This window comes from Haemaphysalis longicornis, unplaced genomic scaffold, assembly GCF_048455015.1.
Source record: "Haemaphysalis longicornis isolate Haplotype H1 unplaced genomic scaffold, Haemaphysalis longicornis Haplotype H1 scaffold_32, whole genome shotgun sequence".
NCBI classification, from domain to species: Eukaryota; Metazoa; Arthropoda; class Arachnida; order Ixodida; family Ixodidae; genus Haemaphysalis; species Haemaphysalis longicornis.
Window position 1 is genome coordinate 1,406,724 of NW_027526343.1, and position 21,059 is coordinate 1,427,782.

Genomic DNA, 21,059 nt, shown 5'->3' on the forward strand with positions numbered 1-21,059 from the left:
CTCTCACACTGCCGCATATAAGCCTTCACTTTTCCCCTACCCTACTTTGGTTTGGCGCATTACACCCTGTGCTGCCGCAAGTAGCTCTTGGACACTCCTTTCTCGGCTGCTAATGGTGTTTTCGTACTCACGACTGACACACCATAACGCTCCTTACTGTTAGGATTTTTATCGATGCCTAATTCACTGAAAAGGTCAGTGTTGTTTATCAAGATCTGCACCAGAGTCGTCGTCTGGGGTTCTCTAAACCAAGCTCGTGTAGCTATTATTGCCTAAATAACACACGGCTTCTTATCTTGCTGCTTACTTTTTTAATATGTTGCCAGTTCTTTATAAATAACTACACATCAAGTATCCTATGGCTTCATTTCGCATCGCATGTCGCATATCATGCATGCTTGCATTGACGTTTCAAAGCCCATGCATTCAGTAGCTGTAAAAAGTTTTTTTTACATTGGTATCCAAATGAAAGACACAAAATTTGTCGAGACCAATCGCTCTTGTCGCGCGATGAGAGCAATGCCGAGTGACAAGAGTGACAGAAATCGCTTTTGGTAGCTCCAGTCGCAAGTGTGAACCAGCCTTCATATACTAACAATAGAATACATTAATACTATCAATAATAACAATAACACTAGTTTTATTATTAATCATTGTTTTGTATATGTGAGGGGGAGACAAATTTTCTGGGTCCCGGGTGCAAGTTTACCCAGCAACGCCCCTGCTCAGCTTCCATTGCCAGCACTGCTAGAGAGAGAAAACTGACAAGGAAAACCTCATCCCTGACTAATTTCAGTTTTAAGTTGTAGTGGTACTTTTGTGCTGTACGTTCGACAAGCAATAACTTATTTCCGGTAAGATTGCTGCAGGCAAGTCCTCAGTCACGCTAAACACAGAAGAAATGAACTTGAAAGCATTGCACATCATAAGATCTGTTCCTAAAAGTACCAACTGAAGTACAATATTGTTCTTTGGCATGTGACAGCACACATCAAGGGCATATTGGGTGAACTGTCCAGCATCTGTTGAATCCATGGCATTATACCAGCTTGAACGTGCCTTAGAAGGGATAATTTTAAAAACGGTAACTTGAGAGGGTCCACGAAAAAAAAAATGCTTGGCCCCAGGGCTAAGTGCAACTAGTTAATATTTTCTCATTCACTACTTGAGGCCTGGATGCGTATTATCAAGGCTTGGTTCCTACAGCCGGTAACAACAACAAAAAACACCTTTGTCCTGTGCGCAGCCCTACCTCCCTTGCGGGCTGCATCAGCTGACTTAAAGTTTCAGACCAACAAAGTGATTAGCAGACAGATTATGGTAGTTACTACACCTTCGCAATGGTGAAAATTACCTGCCTGCCTCACGACTCCGAACACACAATTATACCTTCGCACAGGTTAACTCCGTTGTACTGGGACAAAAACACAGCCCTGTGGTCTACGTAGAAGTGGTCTACGTTTGCAGTGGCTAGCTTGGTTACGATGGGAGTGGTCATGCGCCATCCCAGTGCCCTCGTCTGACCGGCGTTGCTGCCTCTCGCCACGGCACGTAGGCGGTAAACGCCCAGCGGCCTCAACACGGCGCTCTAATAAAACACAGTGCAGAAATTCGACGGGAACGCACTCATCACAGTCGTAAATCGAGGCGGAAGAACTGATGCAGAGCGCCGGTCGTCACCGTCGCAACGTACTACGCGAAAATTAGGCAGTCGCACACACTCAGCGTCCTGATCACACGCTGCACACCACCGTAAGTGCTCTCCAGAAGTTCTTCGAGAGCACCTTCATCACAATCGTAAGCCAAACACCTATGCACCGCTGCAACGGCAGGCAAAAATCACGACGAGAAGAGCGCAGCGAAATTACCGCGCAACAGCTGCCATTTTCCTTGAACCTTGACGTCACATCCGGCAAAAAAAAGTCACTTTCTTTGTTTTTGATGTCTAGTTCGCGCATGCGCAGTAGTGTTCGTCCACCGTTCCTGAACGTCAGGTCAATTTTACCGAATGGGGGCTTTTTGTTGTTGGTAACTGATGCGTCAATATGCTGCGGTCCGTGCTCGTTGACGAAAAAAGGGGCAGTTTGCTATCATCGCTGACCTCTTTTACCCTTGGGCGTCAGTATAAAACGTCCACAAATGCAGTGGTAACAGTGAACAGGGCGGAGGCGAGTCGCTCACAGCAAGCATGCAGCAGTGCCCACAGAATGTGCTTCAAACACACGGCTGGCGAGCCGTGCGTTAGCGTGGCGGGCACATGGTAATAATAAAAAGAAAGACAGCGAGAAAAAAAGCAAGCAGCACATCAAAGGGGAGGTGTTGGTCATAGTCGTCGTGTGCGCCCGCTCGGCGAAAGCCACAGTGCAACCGGACTCTGCTGCAACGATGAACGGTTTCGTTTTCGGCGCCGGCGCCGACAGCAGATCGCAGATGACAGGGGAGAATATTTCCTCCCCCATTTCGGTGTTTCGTAGAGGCCGTACAGAGGGCGCTACGTGTAATTAGCTAAAGGGAGAATCTCGCTGTTCTGGGGGAGAAAACCCTCCATTTCCTCCTTTTTTCTACCCTTTTTTCTTAGAGTGTACGACAGAACGGACGGACTGCTAAAACTCTCGATTCTTTCCCCGCCGGGGAACAATTCTATCGGCCAGACGCGCCTTCTGGCCTCCCCAGACAAACGATGAAGGGCGAAAAGCATTCTCGCGGCTACGCTATTCACCCATCAAACCCCGCGTAAGCAACCAGCATGAAAGCAAGCACAAGCTGTGGCCTGCTGCGTGGTTATTCTTCTGCATTTCACTTTCGAGGAAGCACGTATGGCTGAAGGGCGGGCAAACTGGCTATCTTATAGGAAGAGAAACGCAGTAGCGCTTTGTGGATTTTTGTACTCGAGCCTTGGCATCAAAAACAGCCAAATCCTAGCGATGTAACGGCAGAAACGCCGTTCCTGCCGTTCCTTCAGGAACGTAACGAGTTACCGTTACAGTTCCACCGATCCTTAATGGAACGGTGGCGTTCCTCCGTTCCTCCAAAAAGGAACTAGTTCCAGAAACGCCGTTCTTTGTAACGCCGTTCCGTACAACACTGATCGCAACTAACCTACAAAGATGAACATGCACACGCCGACGTGTAGCTGGACTCGTTCCAAAATGGCTCAAAGCCGATAACTCTCAACAGAAAATGCTTCCTGCTACCTTCATCCTGCCGCAGCGCAACAGTATAAATGAACTCCTAAGGCTGCATTTATGGCCCTCTGTTGCTCACGTGTATAACCCAGCCATCCCCCCCCCCCCGCAAAATTCATTCAATGCCTTGTTCTCTCTTTTCTCTTTTCAGTGGAATGGGCAGGTATTACTTTCTGCACATCAATATTCCAATCGTATAAGCGGTGCCAGCACATCCCCTTTGAAGTTTTACATTTTATTTTATTTATTTATATATTTATTTTCAATACTGCCAGTCTCGGGCGAGACCATAGCAGGTGGGCATTCATACAGCTTCAGTAGGAACTACAGCGATGGGCCTAACACTGGCCGACAAGCAAAAACAACAATAAACTGTACAATAAAACGGTACCACACACTTTCACTTCACGTGCAGAACCGTTTAGTTGTGCAGCATCGTCAGCGTTGAGGTTCCCCCCAGCGAGCCCTTGCGGGGTGTTACATAAGAGGAAGGTCAAAACAACGGTATAGACACAACAATGGTGTAGACACAAGAATACAGACAACAATACAGATGTACAGACATGTAAACAATGTAAAGACATAGACATACAAAGTCTTTGCGTAGTGTAGACCACCCCAGTTTAGTTTCGGAAAGGCATCAAATTCCCTCCACCCCGACATCCAGTTTACGCTTCAAAGAGAACGCGGCGGCTCCCTTCACCACCCCCCCCCCCCTTCCCTCTTTGATGTCCAAGTGACGAGTAGAAGCAGGTGCTCTCCGCTCACAGGAAGACGACGTACACCGGTCGCCACTCTCAGCTTAGTTCGGCTCCACCCCTCGACCAAAAGGCCTCAGCTGTGTCCTCCCTATGCCCAGAGCGGCGACTGTTTCTTTCCCGGATTATGCACGCTAAGAGAGAAGAATCGGATAATTGCGGACCCAACAAAAAGAAAGAAGAAAGAAAGAAGAAAAAGAGAACCACTCTAAAGGTTTATCTTTTCCGTGTCCTCCGCCGTAAGCAAAAGAGGGCGGCTAACTGCGAGAGGGCATCGACCGTCGGAGCCCTGGAACGCCGAAGACGGTGCCCGGCGTGCCATGAGCAAGCGAGGCGCCAGACGGCCTATTCAGAAAAGAGGGGTGCAAATCGTCCATAACCACCAACGACGACGGGCTACCCGATCCCCGCCCCAAATACCGCACGACAAGGGAGAGAGCGCCGGAACGCAGAAACAAAGTCGGCGGACAGAAGAAAGGACGCAGCGCCGTCGCCGAACAATGCGGGACGGGATACCAGAAAGTTGACCTTGCCGGAACGGCCGTCCTCGAAAGGGAACGAACTGGGGGAAGCAGCCCCTCCCTTTGTTGCCCCACCGGGCTGAATCATTCGGCTTAGCCCTGCCGACAGGCGCCCGTCCGTGTAGGAACAAGGGCTACGTTCCTCAGCGAAGATCCCCGAGAGAGGTCAACCGCGCTGAAAGAGTGCAAGACGGCGCTAGAGTGGGGCGCCGACATCCACGAAGCCTCGAGGCCGGCACGGCCTCGAGACGTCGATTTTCTATTCCCTGCGCTATTGTTTGGGCTGGGGTACAACCATATCCAAAGGGCATGTAGAGAAAACCGCAAAGTGAGTTCATTGCGTGGACTACAGAAGTGCTTTACAAAAAGAAAACAAAACAAAAGTGGCATTGACAGGGATGTCACTTTGAAAGAAACGCACTTTGTACTTAAAGCAGGTGGCTATGGAAATGAGTACAGATATAAAGTGGTCTAAACATGTTTAAAGTTCGCTATTGTGATCGGTTGAGTCGTTATCCAGTAATTTGCAGAAAGTTGAAAAGCATACTGTATTTGATATATTCGGGTCTAGTTCGTTCCATTCTTTCACTGCAAGCGGAAAAAGCGAGTATTGAAATGTATCATTATGGAAAGAGTGCTCTTTTAGTGTGTACTAGTGTTTGCGGCGTGAGAGGCGTGAATTCGAGAGGGATATATGTTTGGAAGCATCTATTTTCAGCCGATGGTGTAGTACCTGGTGTAGGAATTTCAAGCGCGCTACTTTTGCTCTGTCCGATAGTGTTGAAAGACCCGCAAGAAGTAGCAAATTTGTGGGTGGATCGTTACGGGTGTACCTGTTGTAGATGAACCTTGTGGGAATCGTGGAGAACCGCGACCTGCGATCCCGAGCCAGCGCGCGCTTCGGGAGAGACGCTTGTGCGCTGGAACCGGTCCGGCGCTCCGCTGGTTCGTCGGCGTCCCCCGAGAGATGGCGCCACCGATGTGTGCGGGGATAGGCGCGCGGGCGCGGGCGGCGCGAGCGTGCGCGCACGGGAGACGAGAGGAGTCTCGGCGGAGACCCGGTCGAGGCGAGATCGGCGGAACGCGGTGGCGGCGGATACTTGTATCTCAGGTGGGAGCTTTGTTTGTCGCGCGCCGTGAGTGCCCACCTCCCGTTCGCGGTCACGACCCGGACGGCGTGATTCGTGAACGCCGTCGAGCCTTGTGCTCGCATGCTTTGGGATTCCCCAAATAAACGGCTGTGCTTCGGCACTACTGTCTACCGTGTTCTCGTATCGGCGAACCTCGCTGGGCTGCCGTAGCCATGGGAGCCCGCGTGGTTGACACGCCGGGAGCTAGCGTGGTGGCTTATGCCAGGACTGGCTAAGGGCCTCCGAGGAACCCACCATATATCCCACATGGCGCCCGAACGTGGGGCTCGTATTCGGACGAATTCGAGGTTGCTAGCTCTCCGAGAAATGCGTTGCTGCAGTCGTAGCCCGCTACCCTTGGTCCGGAAGACTTCGGACGAAACGCCTCGCGCCAGTCGGTTGCAGGCAGACAGTTATGATGCCCGATACAGCCGTGACGGCAAATGCGTAAACCTTCCTACACGCACCAGGCGGGGAGTCAGTAGGATACCTCCGAGCACCGCAGTCGCGGCCCGCTTGCGAGACGGGAGGTGCGTAGGCCTTGTTCCAACATGGCGGCGGGTCGCCTTCCTCGTAGCGCCGTCCCCGCGCAGTCGCGCCGGCGGCGCCGGTTGAAGTTTCCCCCAGGCGCGGCGGACACTACCGAGCGAGGGTGCGGTGTTTGGGAGTTCGCAAGCCGCACGATGAGCCCGCCGCTACTGCGCTTCGAGTCCGAGGCGGAGTGTTTGCCGATTTTACGCCTGACAAAGAGCGAGGGGGATCGCTGAAGAATCAGTCTCCTCTCGCTGCGGGGGGAAGCGGGAGCAATGGGACCGTTGTCTCCGCGCTTCCGGAGTGCGTGCGTCTCGATGCCGTGAAGTCTCCGCTTGAGATTGCGTTTAGGCAATAAGAGCTCGCGCGGCTCGGCAGCGGGCTCGTTGGTCGCGAGAGATCGCCAGTCTTAGTAAGAGACGGACTCTCAGGCGACCTATACCGGTGATGTGCGCCCGTAAGCCGCTGGTATTGCGGTTGGCGCTGGCTCTACGGCAGCTTGTATTGCTGCGAGTGAGTTGCAGGAGCCCGCCTGCTTGATGCTGACGCTGCTTTGCCGACCAACGCACCAGGCCGAAATAGCTCGGACGGGCGTTTCGATGCCGACAACCCGTAATAGTCAGGCGAGCTGCGTCCAGGCGGGGGTGGCGGCTGGAGCACAGTTGCCGGACTCGTGATTCCGCGAGCAAGCGAACGTGCAAGGGGGAGTCCCCTCGGGCATCTTTGTTACCCTATTTGGCGAGATCGTCGATAAGGTTTCCGGCCAGTCACAGGAGATTGCGGAGTCCCGCTGCTCCCCACTTCAAGTTCGGGAATCGCTTAAACTGGACGGTGAGAGCGAGACCTGCAGCATACGGATACCACCGGGAGCCACGCCAGTCACCACTGCCACGGACAGCGAGGATGGCCTGCTGAACCACCGGCGGGGCCGAGCGCGGTTCGTGGAGCTGCTACTCCAGTTGCTGCTTCGGCCTGCCGGGCGGCAGCCAACCGTTCGGGAGGACCCGCGGCCGAAGCGGCCACGGAACCCAGGAGGCGGCGGTATCTGGCGCCTACGCGAGCGGCGCGAGCCTTCGGGCAGCCGCAGTGGGCGCGGCCGTTCCTGTTGCCGCCTCGAGCTGGGAGTGGGGGTCGCATCATGGCGCGACCCCGGCGTTCGTCGGCTGCGGCTGCAGCTACCCCCGGGCCTGCCAACCTGCTGTGCTGCCCAACCGCGAGAGACTTGGAACCATTGCAATGTGTTTGCGGGTTTGTGAGGCGAGCATCGCGACGGCGGCATCGTGTGGCGAACTTTGGTGTGGAGTGTCGTTCGGTGGCTGTTTTGCTGACTTGAGACGTGACGAGTGTGGTGCACCGTGGCGTCACTCGAGCTCAAGTGGCGTCCAGTTTTAGGGGGGAGGAGTGTGGGAATCGTGGAGAACCGCGACCTGCGATCCCGAGCCAGCGCGCGCTTCGGGAGAGACGCTTGTGCGCTGGAACCGGTCCGGCGCTCCGCTGGTTCGTCGGCGTCCCCCGAGAGATGGCGCCACCGATGTGTGCGGGGATAGGCGCGCGGGCGCGGGCGGCGCGAGCGTGCGCGCACGGGAGACGAGAGGAGTCTCGGCGGAGACCCGGTCGAGGCGAGATCGGCGGAACGCGGTGGCGGCGGATACTTGTATCTCAGGTGGGAGCTTTGTTTGTCGCGCGCCGTGAGTGCCCACCTCCCGTTCGCGGTCACGACCCGGACGGCGTGATTCGTGAACGCCGTCGAGCCTTGTGCTCGCATGCTTTGGGATTCCCCAAATAAACGGCTGTGCTTCGGCACTACTGTCTACCGTGTTCTCGTATCGGCGAACCTCGCTGGGCTGCCGTAGCCATGGGAGCCCGCGTGGTTGACACGCCGGGAGCTAGCGTGGTGGCTTATGCCAGGACTGGCTAAGGGCCTCCGAGGAACCCACCATATATCCCACAACCTGATGGCTTTTCTTTGTACCATTTCTATTTTATTTCTGTTGGAAATTGTGTGCGGGGACCAAACAACGTTGGCATACCCGAGAATTGGGCGTACGAACGGGGTGTAGGCCAGCAGCTTGGTACGCCATGGTGCGACTTGCAAGCGGCGTCTAAGAAAAAATAACTTGCGCAGAGCAGTTGAAGTGATGATGTCGATGTGTGAATCCCACTGAAGGGTTGATGTTAGAGTGTCACCTAAATATTTGGGCTGGTTGACTTTGGTAAGGACGGTTCCTTCAAGACCGTAGGAGAAGTTAGAGAGATTCTTTTTCGCTGTAATGGTCATACACACTGATTTTTTTTGTTGATGGACATTTGCCACGAGTTACACCATTCGGCAATTTTTTAGAGTGAACTATTCAGAGTGCAGTGCTCCTTGGGGCTCTTAATTTCTTGTATATGATGCAGTCATCTGCAAAAAGTTTATTGTGACAGTCTACGTTACAGGTGATGTCGTTAATGAAAATGAAGAATAAGAGAGGTCCTAACACTGATCCCTGGGGGACGCCTGAGGTGACGGTAACTGTATCGGATGGTGCTTGGTCGCAAACAGTGTATTGCAATCGCTGGGACAGAAAGCTTGAGTGAGTAATTGCATTTTGAGTGAATACTTTTGAGTGAATAATTGCGAAGGAGATTCTGGTAATGCTTAACTAATGGTTTGTTTTTTCGCCTCAAGTTGCGTTTGCTTTGCGCAGTAAACCATGTTCATCAAAGTATGGCTGTGTGCTGTTTTTTCTATCGTCCAGTTCTTTTTGGGAGTGTTTTAACGGCCAATAATCTTTCGCCACGCGAACGTACCTTCCCTCTTTGATGTCGGACCATATTTATTGCCTCTGGTCTGCTATACATTGCTCCTCTGTCTTCAAGAGATAAGCGCAGGTGGTGTAGATAAACTGGCGCAGAATATTAAAGCTTTTTCCGTTGCTTTTGTAACCCTCTTAACCTACTTAATTCTGAACGTGGCAATCTGGCGAAGTTTGCGTATTCCTTGCTTCATTCTCATTTTTTCCCTAGTCAAGAACATCACCCAATACTTAAGTAACATGAGGATGAAGCACAAGTAATACAGTCTTGAAATAGCAAGTATAAAAGAGAACGAATGATGAGTTGCCCGTGAACATCTATCTACAGGCTATACGCACTCATGACGCAGAATGCTACCGTCAAGAACTTCCGTATAGCACTCTGCACAAACAGCGTAGAGGGTACCCTCTGGTAAATGCTTCACAGAAATATTACCAGAACACCACTATAAAGGCGGATGCAAGGTTCGCGACTGATTTTATTCTGGTCAGCCGTCACAAAAGCGCCTTCAAACGTCTCCGACCCGCTGCGTGAAGCGTCTTCCTTACATTAGGAATGAAGTAAAACAAATGTTAAAAAAAAGGAACGTATAGATTGCTAAATGAATTTGGTATTCGCAAACTTACCATAGGGTTCGGTTCTTTTGAATCCCCCCTACTCTTTCTGCACCTTTTTATAAGGCACTAACATAGCTCCAATGGCAGTTGAATTGTCCTGTTCGACTGATATAAATAAAATTTTAGCATCGTGAACGCGTTTCTCAGATTTCACAACTCTTCAAACACACCTTCCCCTATTATTTTACAACACGAATCATCAGGACAATACCACCAGGTGAATACTAGGAACTAGTTCGCTCACAGAAAACTTCGAAATAAATTTGTGTATTTATTTTTGAACTTGCAATATGAGGGCCCGTCCGAATGCTTCTTTTTCTATTCAGTCTGTTGTTTTTAAAACACTCAGCAGGGTGCGGAGGTTCTTCAGTTGGTATCCACAATAATAGAAAGGACAACGACGGGTATGGGGTTCACTGACTGTTTATCGCTACGACTCAACTTACTTTCGAACAGTGGCAGGAGCACAGATCGCTACAAAAGGCACACGTGCATAAGTATTTTTTTCAAAGCAGCGGATATCTGCTATTACGGATGATCCCCATACGGTTTGTCATGTTTTGTCATGTACATTGCGAAAATCCCTCTAGTGCAGGCTGAAATCGCCTTGGTTTTCATGCGCACCTATATAGTTATCGAATAATTGCAATAGTTTACTTTTGTCGATGTCTTCACGTTTAAGGCTTCCTTCTTTCAAATAAAAAATGCGGCTGCATGGGGTTGGGTTGACCATAAGGACGGCAATGCAATGGGACAGCGCGACACGCCTTGTACGGGGTAGGTTGTTTTAGATTGTAGAAACAGAAGGAACGTAAATGTTTTCGATGAGTGGTTCCAAATATGGAGGAGCAGGAGGACAAGAAAGGCACGATTGCTTCAGGGTTAGTAGGCTCATGGGAGAAAATAAAAATACAATATTGCATAAAGGTGAGATATTGCACGGAAGGACGGTGACAAGGATAAAGAAAAATGTGGTGAAGCCATAGGTAACCTGGGTAGCCGAGATAATATCATGGTTCGGCATTTCATAGTGAGGGTAGTGCTAATGAAGACAAGTTTTGAGCGTTCTGTCGCACCATATTCTTTAATTATGTTTCGTAATAAAATAGTTTCGCAAACATGTACTGTTACATTTTTGTTATAAAGAAATGAAGAACTTTGCCAAACGCTCGTATGCTAGAAAAAGTAGCTTTTCGCAAACCGCGTAACAATTCCTGGAACGTCTTGTTCTAAAATTGCGAGAACTTGAAAATAAAAAAAATATATGGGGCAATCAACCAAGTGCACATTCTTTTAGCAGACGTGGCTAGAACAGCATTCAGGGTAAGATGTATTCTTTGGACGCAGGGTTAGACATGGGTATCCAGAGAGTCCGTCACAGCTGGAAAAAAATATACTACAAATTAACCTGCGATGCACCGCTCCAGAGACGCTCCACAAGAATATTGAATTGTGCTACAGAAGTCTTTAAGAAAATCTTTTCTGAAGAATAAAAGCAGTAGAGGTCACCTAGATGCTTGCACTCCTCCTCAAATTACTGTTTCATTTCAGGACTTCAATGGCCCTTAACCAAATTTGATAGGAAATGTTTTTCTTAAAAGTGCAAACCCTTTCATTAGTTTGGGACGGTAAATGTAACTACGTTTGCGTATTTCAGGCTCCCAAAAAACATGTTATTGGCGTTTTATTTCGCCGACAAAAAATAGAAAGAAAACAAAAAATAACCAAAGCATGTACGCACAGACCCATTGTCCGGTACTACCAATAGAAAGAACTGCCGATTGATCACCAGTCAACTAAAAAAGGCAAACAGATAAATAGTAGCGAGACCTAATTGCTGAATGGAACAAATGAAAAGACGCAGTTGTTAATATAAACGATAGAATGTTTGTAAGATCTAACAATACAGAAGCAGGATTCTTATGTGAAACTACCGAAGGTAAGTCGGATCATAAGGTGTTCATCGTGACGCTATCCTCTCCTGTGCTCAAAAGCTTGTACTCGTTTACAACATTCCAGAATTTTAACCGTGCTAACAATACTTCGATTTTTGACGGCCTCGCTGATGTGTTTTCTCTGTTCCAATCTATGAGCAGCAACTGTGATGCTGACACTCTTGTGACGTAATGTGAAAACGTTGTAAAATCTTGCATTCATCACTTTGTACACATAAAAATTAAAAAACAAAAACAAATAAGAAACTTCCTTGAATGAACAGAGGTATTCTTCACTACTCTAGTCATGTACACTCGCTGAGGCGTAACAAGAACCTTAATAAACCCGATAGTCTGAACGAGTACCAGATAACTAAAAAAACAACTTGCTGCAGTGGTGGCTTCTGCAAAAGATTATTTGGCACACAATTACACACTTTACTAAAAAACAACCCTCTAAAATTCTGGACATGAGTTCTGCCTAGTAGGTGCTCTTACTCCTTGTTCTTCATTAACAGGGAATCCATTGATGCAATCAGAAAATCTCCCATGCGTTTAATACCTACTTCCACTCTCTATTTTCTGTTTATAATCATGTTACCCCTGCCTTTAACTGTCCGTATGATATTGGCCCAGTTTCTGTAGTAACTACCAGACAAGCGGGTGTTTTGAATCTTATTCATAACCTAGACGCAAAAAAAGGAATGGCGCTGATGGGGTTCTAAACTTTTTTTTTTTACTTCAGTGTACGTTACGGACATCTCGATCCCCTACCATTATATTTCAGAAGTGTTTGTCCTCGGGTATTTTTCCCCGTGTCTTAAAATTGGCCAATGTTTGGCCGATTTTTATGTCTTGTCATATGCAGCTTTTGACAAACTATCGTATCTCGCTGACATCACTAACGGCAAGTTATTAGAGCCAACCATTTATAAACATATACTCGACTTTTTTGAGACTGAAAATTGTTATAAAATCTGCAGCATGGCTTCCGAAGAGAATTCAGCACTTTAACTCAGCTGATGGAACTTAGCCATGACATTTCTTCAAGTCTTGATTGTGGCAACCGGGTCGCTGTGATATGCATTGACTTCGCTAAAGCTTTCGACAGTGTTCCTCACTCTTCGTTGCTATAACTAACTAGGTGCAATCATAAAAACATTCAAGTCTAGTAGATCTAACTGCAATTTTCTGTTTAATCACTCCCATTACGTTAGCTTTCACTTGCGCAAATCACCTTTAAGGAAAGTTATACCAGGGGTGACACAAGGGTCCGTTCTTGGTCCTAGGTTGTTTTCTGTTTTCTTAAAAAACTTGCCACTATCCATTACCTGTAAGCTACGCCTCAGCACCGATAACTGCGTTTTGTGCAACACCAATAGCGCGGTTAAAGATTTAGTCGTTTAGTGCGTTTTGCTCTTTGTGGGATACATGGCAAATGAATATCAATTTCCGCAAAACAGTCACAATGTCGTTAAGCACCGGAACACAGAGTTACATTTTAAACTACTCTTTCAATGACGTAATGCTCCAAAGAGTTTCAGATTATAAATATCTTGGCCTGATTTTCGCTACTAACCTCTCCTGGTCTAAACATATCCATTCGGTCTGCCCTAAATCTCTTAAAAAATTTGGTTGCCTTAGACGCAGTATCAGAGCATCCCCACAGGAAAATAAATTACTAAGGTAAAAAAAACGTTGTTTCGTCCGGTTCTTGAATATGCCTCTATCATTTGGTGTCTGTATAAAAAAGAACTTAAACAAATTGATCCCGTACAAAAAAAAAACAGCAATCCGTTTCAGCTGTCGCCGCTATGACCGTAATTTTTCGCCTACATCCACCCTTACAACTTTAAACCTTGCATCACTTTCTATATTAAGTGATATCGATTTGCTAAAATTCTTGCATGTTATCGTTCACTCAGTTAACCGTCTTTGCCACAATAGCTATCTTAAGTATGCTATGCCAGCCATAACTCCAAATAATTATGCCCTAAAACTCTCCTCATTTCATGCACACACCAATGTATTCAACTTTAGTTTTTTGCAAGGATGACATGACAGTAAACTTTATTGCCGGGTGAAACTAAGGGCGCATCGAAAATTGAATTTCAGCGTTTCCTAGAAAGTCGTGTTTAATGAATAGTTATTTGCTTTGTTGTGTTGGTTTGTGCACTCCGTCCTGCAGTGCCCAGTCATTTAATGTATAACGATGATCCTATGTACATTGGCATCTCCAGGATAGGGGTATTGTTGTTCCCTGAAATGATGCACTTCTGATCGTTGCTCTGTAGTTCAACCACTCCTGCTCAACCCCATAAAGGACTGCATTATGTGCAAATGAAGATCAGAATCGCTAGTGTTACGTGGCGGCAAGACAAATGAAGCGAATGATGGTTGATAGTTAAGTATTGTATTTACATATTGGTGGCCAAGTTCATGACATCACTGACGCTTACAACGTGCGACGCAGTGCTTCTCGTTCTTCGGAGATCCTATCTGGCCCTACGCGCCACGTGTTCTTTTTCCTCTTTGCAACTATATAAAACAAACAGGTTCGGCAGAACCTGGCCGCGGAAGCTATGTAACAATAAATTTTAACAAAAGAATGAGATGGAGATTTATACCTGTAAATATCGAAACTAAACAGGCGGCGGAAGCTTACGAAACTGGCCATATCTGCGGCATAGATGTGACATTTGTTGAGCAGCATATTGATTTGAGAGCGCATGCATAAAGTGTTCAAACTACGAAAGCTTTGAACTTTTTTCCCAGTAAAACCAACCTAACCTATCCGTTCAATAACACCCTTACGACGTCATGAGTTGTGTACGCGAAGATATAATCCAAACCTCGGCAATCCGACTCTTCAACCTGCGTGTGTGAGCATGCCAAAAACTGTGTTCTCTACACGGTCCATCAAAAGTACAGCAGACCTTCAGTAACTAAGATTTCTTTCTTCAAAATACCGCGTGGTCATAATGATATACTTGTTTAAGTGGTAGGTGATACATTTCCAGCCACTCCGCCATTAGACCAAGTAGCGGGGCTCGAAAATAGCTGTACAAGCCGCAAAGAGTACAAGATAATTAGTTTAAAAGGGTCCTGAAAGTCGTTTTTCTGATACTTGGGTGTTCGCATTTTCAGGTAAATCAATGTCCTATTATTCACCTCCGTCAAGAATTTCGTTAAAGCAATGAGTATTACTGAACTTATTTCAAATGAAAACATCGTATTTTCCACCGCGCCGTGAATCCCCGTCGTTTAGTCTACCTCCTCGCCCCGCGTGAGGGTGACTAGCCATAATTCATCGCTTGTCGGAGACGTCTGAAATTACATCCGGTAGCGGGCGTCGTTTGCTACAGCGATAGTCTGCGCTGTAGCATCGCTTTGGGACGGGGCCGTCTGATATAAGAGTTACGTTTGGGCCGCTTTTTTAGCATTTAGCTTATGAATTCGGCACTCCGCTAACGGCTGGAGAAGCTGACGGAACGAATGTAGCAGGACTCTTAGGCTTCTGCACCATGCCGAAAAATGACGCGAAAATGAAACGACCCTGTGTCCACATGTACGCGGCGAAGAAAAGTCTTGCTACATATGGAAGTGTAAAAAGAGGGGAGGAAAAGACTGAACAATTGAGCGAAATTATTTACGGTGAGAACGTACATACGTTTCAAACCGACGTGGGTTCAGATGTTGCTTAATTGGCCGATTGTTCCCGCGAACGTTCAGCTTGCTCGAGTTGCGGTGAGGCCATGCATGCGCGTACACAGGCAATGGTAGTACTCTATTCCGTTGTTACGATTGGTCTAAACATTTATCACCTTAACAAAAAGGTGCCGAACGGTTCCACGGAAGAGCGCAAGGACTTTATTAGAGAGCGGTGTGCATTCTTTTTCCTCCCTCCCCCTCACTTTCAGGGAAACCACAACGTGACCCTGTGTTCACCACCACCACCACCACCACCACCACCACCACCACCATCATCATCATCATCACCACCACCACCATCATCATCACCATCATCATCACCATCATCCCCATCACCACCATCATCATCAACATCCTATCTACGCCCACTGCAGGGCAAATGCCTCTCCAATTACCCCGGTTCTGTGCTAACCGCGACCAATTTATTCCCGCAGTCATCTTGATCTCGTCTGCCCATTTAACCTCCTGCCCCCTGCCCTGCCTGCCTGCTCTAGGCATCCACTCTGTTACCCTTAACGATCCCCGCTTATCTTGACTTCGCATTACATACCCAGCCCACGTCCATTTCTTCTTAATTTTTACTAATATATCCTTAGCAAGCGTTTGTTCCCTGACCCACTCCGCTCTCTTCTTGTCCCCTAAAGTTACTCCTATCATTTTCCGTTCCATATTGCGCTGAGTCACCCTCGTATTAAGTTTAACCCTCCTAGTGAGCCTTCAAGTTTTTCCCCATAGTTGAGTACTGGTAAGATGCAGCTGTCATACACTTCCTTTTTCAGTGACAATGGTAGGCTGCCATTGATCATGGAAGAATGCCTGCAGTAGACACTCCACCCCATTCTTATCCTTCGAATTATCTCCGTCTCATGGTTGGAATCCGGGGTCACAACTTGGCCTATTTAGATATATTCACTTCCACTTCCAAGGCTTCTCCACCTATCTCAGACCACTGTGCTGTCCCGAGGTTATGGATCATTACTTTATTTTCCGCGTTTTATTTTCAGGTCATGGTTATGCTCTGTTTATCCAGTGGGGTAAGCATGCTTTAGAATTCGTCCCCCGAATTACTTATAAGGCAACGTCATCAGCAAGTCTCAGGTTACCGAGGTATTCTCTATTGACCCTGATTCCCATGTGCTCGCAACCCAATCTTCTGAATGCTTCCTGTAAACATCCTGTGAATAACATCGGAAAGATTGTCTCCTTGTCTGTGGCCCTTCCTTATAGATGTTTTACTGCTCTCCTTATTGTGGATTATGGTAGCTGTGGAGCCACTGTAAATATCCTGTGGTGTTCTTATCAACTCTAGTGTTTATTCTTCTAGTGTTTATTCTAGTGTTAAAGGATATTCTTATATCCTCCAGTGGTTATCAACTACTATACAAATACAACACGCAGATCTTATGGGCGGTTTTGAAAGAGTAGTGGAGTTTGATGGGCCAGCGCACTTTCCTCTGTTTCTACTGTGGGCATGATTGCCAAAACAGATATCGCACTTTCTTCTGTATCCTGATGGTGTTGTGCCTCTTTTATCTCTCTAAAGGCCAATCGTTCATTTTTTGCACGCTCAATCTTGCCAGTTGCAATATGTGGTGGATTTGGGTGCCGTCCTTGGCATTTATTAAAGCATGCGTTGTGGTTTGTTTAAGTGAATAAACAAAACTGTTTATCTATATAACGACCTACCAATCGTACAAAATACACGTATCAAAATTTCGTCTCCTGAAAGTAAAATCGCGCTTTATATATACAAAGCACAAGTTTAAAATTGAACAAATCGTACCTATTACTAAAGGATGTATTTACTTTTGATAAGGCAGTTCCGCAGTTCAAAAAAAAAGATTTTCTTTCGAATTGGCAAATACGGTTCGCAAAGCACCGCACTTAGAATGCAGAAAAAATTCCCCGCATTTCCCCGAGGGGAAGAATGTGAAAGTGCGAATGCACGAGTTGAATTTGCGCGGTTCGGTAATGTTCGCGAAAGAGAGATCACACACACACACACAACTAAAAAGAAAGAAAGATGCATTTATTCACAGACACCCATTTCTGTTGTCGTTGTACTTGATTGCTAGAGCGGATCTCAGCTTTGACATTTCGTGTCAGTACTCCTTTAAGCGGGTGCATTAGCCCTTCTCACGCCCGATTCCTGGCCAATCCCCCACGTGGGTATGTGCCATGTCAGCGGCCAGGCAGCGCGCGCCCATCTCCCCCCGTTGCCAAGGAAGACGAGGAGATTCCTGGCCAATCCCCCACGTGGGTATGCTATGCGGACATCGCCGGTGGACGCAGGTTCAGGGTCGCTTAAGAAGTGCATTAGCACTTAAAAGCAATACCCGACCGGGATTTCAACCTGCGACTTTCAATAAGTGGGCGCGAGGATTTAGTCCATTAAAAAACCGGAGGTTGAGTGGAAGTAACCTTTATACTAAATTAATAGCCACCTAGGTGCCACATGAATGTTTTTTAACCGATTTCAATAATTCATGGCTCGTTCACTGAACATTTCTTGAATAACAGTTACGCATTGAGGTTCAGGAAGCCCCCGAATGATCTGATCTCCAACAACATTGTTTCTGATGCGACTGCAATGTTGGCCTGAGGGAATATCGCTCACAGTGCTTTTGGTTTGTGCCTTACGCTAAAAAATTGTCGATGTTCATTCCTGATTGCCTGATAAACCTTCGTTAATATTGCTCTTAAATCAGCTTACACTTTTTTACAAGCGGTCCTGGTTGCACAGGAATATGCCGCTTTTAATTCAAGGGAACGAGTTGTAGCGAAAGCAAACCGCCTAGTGAGCGTAGGCCGAAATAAGGATCGCATGTTTTGAGCTGCATGCACTTCATGCACCTTACTATGTTTATTACACCTGAGGAACTAACAGAAAGAACCCAATTCATTGCGGCACGAATAGTGTCGGGGCGCAGTCTCCGCTTCACAATCCACTCCCAACGATAGTTCGGCCGATAGGTATACATCTTCGGTCACCGAGCCAGTCACACCACGCGGGATGTCACTCGGCCGGCGTGTTCGTGTCACTGTCGGCGTCGTGGGACAATGCGGTCTGCCAATTCGGAATTCGACGTCCCCGTTGGGTCGCCGTGGTGTTGGCCTAGCCAACGCGGCTTAACGGAAAGCGTGGTAATGGAGTAAAAAAAAACACACTTGGACGAACACGATAGTGTTAAGCGTGCTGCAGGAAGTGCTAATTACCCTAAGGCACCGCTGCACCCGTCGAACATGAGAAGGCGACGCTTCTCTCCACCGGAATTCCGAAAAAAATTCGTCCAATTGCAGGATTTCTGCTTTATGGCGCACATGGGAGAATCTATCATGATCTTGTGGGAAGATGGCGGAGACCAAAACACGCAGCCAACTGTGGGCACGCGGCAACAAACGTTGCAACGAAAGTCTGAGCTTTCCCTGCAGGTAAAAATGTTACACTTTGCAAGGATGACGCTTACCACCCAACCTAAACTAAGAATTGCGGTAGTTAATTTAGTGTGCTCAAAGCGCCTTTCAGTACCCCTTTACATGCAGCCTAGTCAGAAATTTAACATTTTGGAATCTCTTAGTATAGGAAGTGCTGCATACCGGCGCGTTGCAATCAACATTGGTCTCAACCTGCCCGACACCGTACCCAGGGACTTGGCTCTGTATCTTGGCGCTGCACGTAACCCAATTTTTGTGACCATTTCTTCTTCCAATGCTCTCACGCCCTTCCGAGAGGCACTAAAGAGATGGCACTGCAGGAAGAAATATACGGAAGTTACTCATTGCCCATCGCGAAATATGGGTGTTTGCAATATTTGTTGTAGCCATTTTTACGCCTACTCACGACAAAATAACGGTGTTTTACGGACAAATTGTGTGCTTCGTGATAGCATATGTCTAAGCTTGAAACGAGTCTGTGTAAGTACTGGGCGCTTTGACAGATGAGTATTGTCACGCTGCAATCAGCAGTTGTTATGGTTTGGATGAGCGAGAAATGACGCATACCAATTTCTTACCGGCTAGTGGTTTGGCAGAAATACAAAAACTTGGATTGGGAGATGTTGTCCCCCGCAGTTGAGTTGCCGACACCACGTGGTGTAGAACTGGCCGTTGCACTGATGTGATCAATTATATACGCTGACCCGCCTCATTCATGGGATGTTTTGTGATCGTCACGTCCTTCTTATTGCTTAAAAACGTGTTATTATTTTTTTCCAAAGCCCAAGGGTGAATTAAAACTGGGGCGAATTCTGTAAAACGGCAGCGATAAATTTAAAGCGATGGGGTGTTGACATGCAACTGCATATATTGTTGGATCTGCATTCCTGCGGTCGCAAAGGAAGAGAATAAAACACAGCATGCCCACCTGCTGCAGGCACTGCTGCGAATTACAAAGAATAACAATTCCTAAAGCATCGCTTACAGTGAGCGGCGCTTCGCGTGTCGAACTCCGGAGACAAAAGTTCTAAACAACCCCAAAAGCCTGCATTTTTTTCGGTATAAACCTGGGCGATACACAAAACAGCAATCATACACATGAATCACAACCGTTAAAGCAAAATACCCGTGATTTTTTAAGAAAAAAAAAGAAATAGAACGAAACAAACAAACAATGTGCGAATCCTTTGTATACCTGTGCTTAGTAGCAGGTGCATAGGAAGCTTGTACGGATACTACCGTCGCCAAAAGAACGAGACATTTCGGGCAGTTCTTAACTGGAAGATGAAGTGTCTACTCCGAGATGCCTTCCAGAGATATTTTAGGGTCCTCCCTTGTAAACATGTGAAAGACAGGCAGACCGGCCTGAGAAATCAAAAGCACGTTCTGTTTTCTAGATTTCACAAAGCCTACTGAGAACACCAATAAGCTAACAAATGTGACTGCCCTCCACACGTAATGAAATATTTTACCATCAGGGTCATGTTTGTTTCCGGCTCGGTCGCAAGCATAACGTAAACAGTTATCAAATGAATGAAAAGCGTTTTTCCGGAAATCCTGTCTGCTAAGAAACCAACCTTCAACGCTGTCGTTGATAAATTTAAATATCGATTGATTGTTCTATTCCTTGTTTGCTTTATTGATTCTGTAAACCTTATTGCTTACAGCGGACACTTCTTAGACGCCATGAACTCAACACAAAAGGAAGTCAACACGAGAAATAGATGGGCTTAGATGAAATGGTTGTCAGCGTGTAATTGTGTACACGTCCGGGAAGCAAGATGTCCAACTGTTTAATCTTTGCCGCCTCTTTCTAAACAAAACTGAGACAAGGGCGATTGCTTTCCAACTTCAAAGCTCCGTCAAAACTGTGTCAAACGTGCGTTGAGACCTTCGCTAAATGTGCATCTAAACTTTTCTGAATATGCATCCAACCAATCCTAGAACCTTCAAAGACCCAAATCGTAAGCGAGCCCCCACACCTGCGGCGATTTTTGGGGCGCGAAGTAAGCGCTACTACGAAGAATCGCACTGTACAGCAATACTTGGCTTACGAGCTAAAGGTTTACTATTTTACTCCTTCTTCATGATCGATGCGTGTATTGCCTTACCTAGAAATGTCCCTTTTCCGCGATTTTCACGCAACCCTTTTGACACAATAGAAGCCCGGTTTCACACATGCGCCGTGTATCCAGACCTTATTACAGCTCTTCATCAGAACAACCAGTCAATGGGGCAATAGATCTTTCTTCAGAGGACGTATTGGTAGCGCTTAGAAAGATGTCGCTTAGGGAACCTGCATTTCATGCATTACCAAAATGCGTAATCAAACTCCAGTGCCACCTCTGGCCATTTGGTTTGTTTTGGATAAAGTTTAATGAGAGAACGCGCGAACGAAATGTGTATGAGCAAACATGATGCATCCTCTCTCTTGATCG